Source organism: Lonchura striata, chromosome 37 (genome assembly GCF_046129695.1).
Source record: "Lonchura striata isolate bLonStr1 chromosome 37, bLonStr1.mat, whole genome shotgun sequence".
In the NCBI taxonomy this organism is placed as follows: domain Eukaryota; kingdom Metazoa; phylum Chordata; class Aves; order Passeriformes; family Estrildidae; genus Lonchura; species Lonchura striata.
This window is the reverse complement of record NC_134639.1, coordinates 3,540,088-3,547,587: the sequence shown is the minus strand read 5'-3', so window position 1 is coordinate 3,547,587 and position 7,500 is coordinate 3,540,088.

The window sequence follows — 7,500 nt, the reverse complement described above, 5'->3', positions numbered from 1 at the left end:
CCCCCTTCGAAACCCACCGGCATCGCTCGGCTCGGGGCTCGCTCGGGCCCCCGGCTCCACACAACCTCGGCTTTCGTGGGCCCGCACGCTTCTCGGTGCCGCGGCTTAGGGCCGCGAGAGGAAAAGGCCATCGGAGGCCGGGCGGGCGGGGGCCCCCCACAGCACCCGCACACGCCCTTGAAAAAATAGCAACGGACCGCCCGGGGCAGAAGCGGGCTCGGTCGCCACGACCGAGGAAGGGCGAGGCGCCGCCGCCTCGCCCGCGACCTTCCGGGGGTTGCTCTCTGCCGGGGGCTTCGGTCCGTGCTAGGGCGGGCCGGCCACCGCGGCCGGCCCCTCTCTGCCCGCGAAAAAAACAGCCCGCCCGCAAGGCGGGTCCCCGGCTTAAGGCCGAGGAAGGGGGTGACTTCAACAGCACGCGCCGGTGGGACGGGGTGCCGCCACCCCGGCTCCACGGCTCATCGGGCGACCGCCGTCACCGAGCCCCTCCGGCCACGCGGCGAATGCCGAGGCCAGGCCGCGCGCCCCACCGCTGCCCTTCCGACACGGACACGCTGGCAAACAGGTCGGGAGCGGGGGAACCGGGCGCCGCCACCGCGGCGGGCTGGCCGGGCCTTGCTCGGGGAGGAGGCTCTCGGGCGAGGGCCGGGGAAAAAAAAAGCCCGGCCGCGTCGACCCCCGGCTGCCGGCCACTGCCACCGGACCGGCTGCCGGAAAAATGCCTGCCGGAGCGGGCCCCGGCTTAAGGCCAGGCGGAAAAGGGACGAGGCGCCGCCGCCTCACCTGCCACCGATCGTCCCAGGGGGGCCGCCCCCCCTTCAACCGGGCCGGCACGGCAGCCGACCGGAGCGGAGCAACACACACGCGGGGCTTCTCACCGCCTCGCTGCGGCCAGCGAGCGGCTTCTCGACACGGTCTTTCGGGCCGTCTCTCTCGGCTCTCGGCTCTCTCTCTGGTGGCCCTTCACACTGCCCATTCTCTTCTCTCTGGCTTCTCGGGCAGCTCTCCCCGAAAGAGCGCCCTGGGCAGGACGGGAACCGGGACCAAGCCACGCGGCTCACCCGGCCTAGGCGGCACTCGCTCTGCCCCGACGACCGCGCGGCGCGGCCGCCCTATCCTCCGCCTTGCGACGCAGGCACCCTGGAAACCTGCGGGGACGCGGCCCGTCACCTCGCTCCCAATATACGGAAAGATAAGTCCAAGGCCGCCGACGCCTCCAAGGAGACGAGTGGAAGTCGACCGGGAGGGTGCGCCAGCGCAGGCCGACCGCTACGTCGACATAGCCGGAGGCAGCCTGGAACAGCGACCCCTTGGTGAACTTCCGCAGGCGGCCGCGACACCAGGTCTACCCGGGCGGACGGAGACCAGGTCTACCCCGGCTCCGGGATACCAGGTCTACCCCGGCCGCCGGGTACAAGGTCTACCCCGTCTCCGGGATACCAGGTCTACCCCGGCCTCCGGGTACAAGGTCTACCCCGGCTCCTGGATACCAGGTCTACCCCGGCCGCCGGGTACAAGGTCTACCCCGTCTCCTGGATACCAGGTCTACCCCGGCCGCCGGGTACAAGGTCTACCCCGTCTCCTGGATACCAGGTCTACCCCGGCCGCCGGGTACAAGGTCTACCCCGTCTCCTGGATACCAGGTCTACCCCGGCCGCCGGGTACAAGGTCTACCCCGGCTCCGGGATACCAGGTCTACCCCGGCCGCCGGGTACAAGGTCTACCCCGTCTCCTGGATACCAGGTCTACCCCGGCCGCCGGGTACAAGGTCTACCCCGTCTCCTGGATACCAGGTCTACCCCGGCCGCCGGGTACAAGGTCTACCCCGGCTCCTGGATACCAGGTCTACCCGGGCCGCCGGGTACAAGGTCTACCCCGGCTCCTGGATACCAGGTCTACCCCGGCCGCCGGGTACAAGGTCTACCCCGTCTCCTGGATACCAGGTCTACCCCGGCCGCCGGGTACAAGGTCCACCCCGTCTCCTGGATACCAGGTCTACCCCGGCCGCCGGGTACAAGGTCTACCCCGTCTCCTGGATACCAGGTCTACCCCGGCCGCCGGGTACAAGGTCTACCCCGGCTCCTGGATACCAGGTCTACCCCGGCCGCCGGGTACAAGGTCTACCCCGGCTCCGGGATACCAGGTCTACCCCGGCCGCCGGGTACAAGGTCTACCCCGGCTCCTGGATACCAGGTCTACCCCGGCCGCCGGGTACAAGGTCTACCCCGGCTCCTGGATACCAGGTCTACCCCGGCCGCCGGGTACAAGGTCTACCCCGTCTCCTGGATACCAGGTCTACCCCGGCCGCCGGGTACAAGGTCTACCCCGTCTCCTGGATACCAGGTCTACCCCGGCCGCCGGGTACAAGGTCTACCCCGGCTCCGGGATACCAGGTCTACCCCGGCCGCCGGGTACAAGGTCTACCCCGGCTCCTGGATACCAGGTCTACCCCGGCCGCCGGGTACAAGGTATACCCCGGCTCCTGGATACCAGGTCTACCCCGGCCGCCGGGTACAAGGTCTACCCCGGCTCCTGGATACCAGGTCTACCCCGGCCGCCGGGTACAAGGTCTACCCCGGCTCCGGGATACCAGGTCTACCCCGGCCGCCGGGTACAAGGTCTACCCCGGCTCCTGGATACCAGGTCTACCCCGGCCGCCGGGTACAAGGTCTACCCCGGCTCCGGGATACCAGGTCTACCCCGGCCGCCGGGTACAAGGTCTACCCCGGCTCCGGGATACCAGGTCTACCCCGGCCGCCGGGTACAAGGTCTACCCCGGCTCCTGGATACCAGGTCTACCCCGGCCGCCGGGTACAAGGTCTACCCCGGCTCCTGGATACCAGGTCTACCCCGGCCGCCGGGTACAAGGTCTACCCCGTCTCCTGGATACCAGGTCTACCCCGGCCGCCGGGTACAAGGTCTACCCCGTCTCCTGGATACCAGGTCTACCCCGGCCGCCGGGTACAAGGTCTACCCCGGCTCCTGGATACCAGGTCTACCCCGGCCGCCGGGTACAAGGTCTACCCCGTCTCCTGGATACCAGGTCTACCCCGGCCGCCGGGTACAAGGTCTACCCCGGCTCCGGGATACCAGGTCTACCCCGGCCGCCGGGTACAAGGTCTACCCCGGCTCCTGGATACCAGGTCTACCCCGGCCGCCGGGTACAAGGTCTACCCCGGCTCCGGGATACCAGGTCTACCCCGGCCGCCGGGTACAAGGTCTACCCCGGCTCCGGGATACCAGGTCTACCCCGGCCGCCGGGTACAAGGTCTACCCCGGCTCCTGGATACCAGGTCTACCCCGGCCGCCGGGTACAAGGTCTACCCCGGCTCCTGGATACCAGGTCTACCCCGGCCGCCGGGTACAAGGTCTACCCCGGCTCCTGGATACCAGGTCTACCCCGGCCGCCGGGTACAAGGTCTACCCCGGCTCCTGGATACCAGGTCTACCCCGGCCGCCGGGTACAAGGTCTACCCCGGCTCCGGGATACCAGGTCTACCCCGGCCGCCGGGTACAAGGTCTACCCCGGCTCCTGGATACCAGGTCTACCCCGGCCGCCGGGTACAAGGTCTACCCCGTCTCCTGGATACCAGGTCTACCCCGGCCGCCTGGTACAAGGTCTACCCCGGCCGCCGGGATACCAGGTCTACCCCGGCCGCCGGGTACAAGGTCTACCCCGTCTCCGGGATACCAGGTCTACCCCGGCCGCCGGGTACAAGGTCTACCCCGTCTCCTGGATACCAGGTCTACCCCGGCCGCCGGGTACAAGGTCTACCCCGTCTCCTGGATACCAGGTCTACCCCGGCCGCCGGGTACAAGGTCTACCCCGGCTCCGGGATACCAGGTCTACCCCGGCCGCCGGGTACAAGGTCTACCCCGGCTCCGGGATACCAGGTCTACCCCGGCCGCCGGGTACAAGGTCTACCCCGGCTCCGGGATACCAGGTCTACCCCGGCCGCCGGGTACAAGGTCTACCCCGTCTCCGGGATACCAGGTCTACCCCGGCCGCCGGGTACAAGGTCTACCCCGGCTCCTGGATACCAGGTCTACCCCGGCCGCCGGGTACAAGGTCTACCCCGGCCCCGGGATACCAGGTCTACCCCGGCCGCCGGGTACAAGGTCTACCCCGTCTCCTGGATACCAGGTCTACCCCGGCCGCCGGGTACAAGGTCTACCCCGTCTCCTGGATACCAGGTCTACCCCGGCCGCCGGGTACAAGGTCTACCCCGTCTCCTGGATACCAGGTCTACCCCGGCCGCCGGGTACAAGGTCTACCCCGTCTCCTGGATACCAGGTCTACCCCGGCCGCCGGGTACAAGGTCTACCCCGGCTCCGGGATACCAGGTCTACCCCGGCCGCCGGGTACAAGGTCTACCCCGGCTCCTGGATACCAGGTCTACCCCGGCCGCCGGGTACAAGGTCTACCCCGGCTCCTGGATACCAGGTCTACCCCGGCCGCCGGGTACAAGGTCTACCCCGGCTCCGGGATACCAGGTCTACCCCGGCCGCCGGGTACAAGGTCTACCCAGGCTCCTGGATACCAGGTCTACCCCGGCCGCCGGGTACAAGGTCTACCCCGTCTCCTGGATACCAGGTCTACCCCGGCCGCCGGGTACAAGGTCTACCCCGGCTCCGGGATACCAGGTCTACCCCGGCCGCCGGGTACAAGGTCTACCCCGGCTCCGGGATACCAGGTGTAGCCCGGGGGGCCGGACAACGGGTCTACCCCGGCGCCCGGAGGAAAAGTCTACTCCGGGGCCATGGCAAGAGGTATTTCCCCATACCCGGGTAGTAGAGCGTTTCTCAATGGCCGGCTTTACCTTTTTTTGCCTGGTGGGGGTGGGGGGGGCGGGCGCGAGGGGGGGGGCTCGGTGTGGGTTTTTTTGGGGGGTGGGGGAATGTGCGTTGCGGGACTTTTGGTTCGAGTTTTCTGGGTTTGTTTTAGGAGTTACGGGGTTATCCCTTTGTTTTTTGTGGCTTGGTTCCCCTTGGTCTGGTTTGGGGTTCGGGTTTCATTTCCCGCGCTTCCCCTTTCCTCCCTTCTCGAAGAGAACGACTCTTCTGTTCCCTCGGCGCAAGAAACTGATCCGGAAAAGGAATTTTCTTGACGAACTTTATTTCTTTCCCTCTGGTACCCAGAGCGATCCCAGACCAAGCTGACAGGCAGCCTGCGTCAGCCTGCCGTCGAAGCAGCGTCAGCAGCCCCCTCCGCCCGGGGTGCCGCGCAGCCCTACCCGGCCGAACGGAATTTCAGTGGGGCCAGCGCGCAAGGGAAGCGAGGGAGGGAGGGAGGGACGGGGGGGCGGGGGGGGGAAGGGAGGGAGAGAGAGACAGAGAGAGAGGGGCACGGTGACACACACGCCGGCTCCACACACTCGCAATCCGACGCCGCCCCCTCAGAGCCCGCCCATCGACGGTTGGGGGCGCCCCGCCTGAAGACTTTCCCTGCCTCCGCCCATCGACGGTTGGGGGCGCCCCGCCCTGCCCCATCAGACTCCCCGGCGCCGCTCGCAGACTACTTTCCCCACCCCCGTCGCCGTCCCCCGCCCGCTCTCTCCTCGGCCGGTTCGCACACCCGCAGCGGCGGGAGGGCCAGGAGCGGGCCGACACCGAGGAAGGCGGGTCCTTCGGCCAGCAGGGCCGGGGCCCACGGCAGAGGCGGCCCCTTTGCCGAGAAGCCTTCTCTTCGGCTCTCGCCCAGCCTTCTGCTTTGACGGCCTTCTTTCCTTGACGCTCCAGCCCGGCCTGGCCCCGTCCGAGCCCGGGGCAGGACGGCAGCGGGGTGGGGGGGAGGGGGGTCGAGCGGCTGAAGGCAGTGAGGGATCCGGAGACGGAGGCAGGAGCCGGGCCGCTGTCGCTTTGGGCACGGAGGAGGCGGGAGCGCTGCCGGCTCCCAACGGCCGGCTCCTTCCCTCTCTAGACTGGCGCCGGGCGGCCGCAGGGTGGGTCGTGCGCGGGACAGCAGGTCCGCCCGGGACACCAGGGCGACAGTTCTGCCGCAGCAGCCGGGCGGCCGGAGGCCGGGCCCGGAGTAGGACGACAGGTCTACCCCGGCGCCCGGAACACCAGGTCTACCCCGGCTCCAGGGCAACAGGCCTACCCCGGCGCCCGGAATTCCAGGTCTACCCCGGTGCCCGGAACACCAGGTCTACCCCGGCTCCAGGAGAACAGGCCTACCCCGGCGCCCGGAATTCCAGGTCTACCCCGGCTCCAGGGGAACAGGCCTACCCCGGCGCCCGGAATTCCAGGTCTACCCCGGCTCCCGGAAGACCAGGTCTACCCCGGCGCCCGGAAGACCAGGTCTACCCCGAGGCTTCCGTGCACCAGGTCTACCCCGGCGCCCGGAAGACCAGGTCTACCCCGAGGCTTCCGTGCACCAGGTCTACCCCGGCGCCCGGAAGACCAGGTCTACCCCGAGGCTTCCGTGCACCAAGTCTACCCCGGCGCTCGGAACACCAGGTCTACCCCGGCTCCCGGAACACCAGGTCTACCCCGGCTCCAGGGGAACAGGCCTACCCCGGCGCCCGGAATTCCAGGTCTACCCCGGCGCCCGGAAGACCAGGTCTACCCCGAGGCTTCCGTGCACCAGGTCTACCCCGGCTCCCGGAACACCAGGTCTACCCCGGCTCCAGGGGAACAGGTCTACCCCGGCGCCCGGAATTCCAGGTCTACCCCGGCTCCCGGAAGACCAGGTCTACCCCGGCTCCAGGAGAACAGGCCTACCCCGGCGCCCGGAATTCCAGGTCTACCCCGGCTCCCGGAAGACCAGGTCTACCCCGGCGCCCGGAAGACCAGGTCTACCCCGAGGCTTCCGTGCACCAGGTCTACCCCGGCGCCCGGAACACCAGGTCTACCCCGAGGCTTCCGTGCACCAGGTCTACCCCGGCGCCCGGAACACCAGGTCTACCCCGGCTCCAGGGGAACAGGCCTACCCCGGCGCCCGGAATTCCAGGTCTACCCCGGCGCCCGGAAGACCAGGTCTACCCCGAGGCTTCCGTGCACCAAGTCTACCCCGGCGCTCGGAACACCAGGTCTACCCCGGCTCCCGGAACACCAGGTCTACCCCGGCTCCAGGGGAACAGGCCTACCCCGGCGCCCGGAATTCCAGGTCTACCCCGGCTCCCGGAAGACCAGGTCTACCCCGGCTCCAGGAGAACAGGCCTACCCCGGCGCCCGGAATTCCAGGTCTACCCCGGCTCCCGGAAGACCAGGTCTACCCCGGCGCCCGGAAGACCAGGTCTACCCCGAGGCTTCCGTGCACCAGGTCTACCCCGGCGCCCGGAACACCAGGTCTACCCCGAGGCTTCCGTGCACCAGGTCTACCCCGGCGCCCGGAACACCAGGTCTACCCCGGCTCCAGGGGAACAGGCCTACCCCGGCGCCCGGAATTCCAGGTCTACCCCGGCGCCCGGAAGACCAGGTCTACCCCGAGGCTTCCGTGCACCAAGTCTACCCCGGCGCTCGGAACACCAGGTCTACCCCGGCTCCCGGAACACCAGG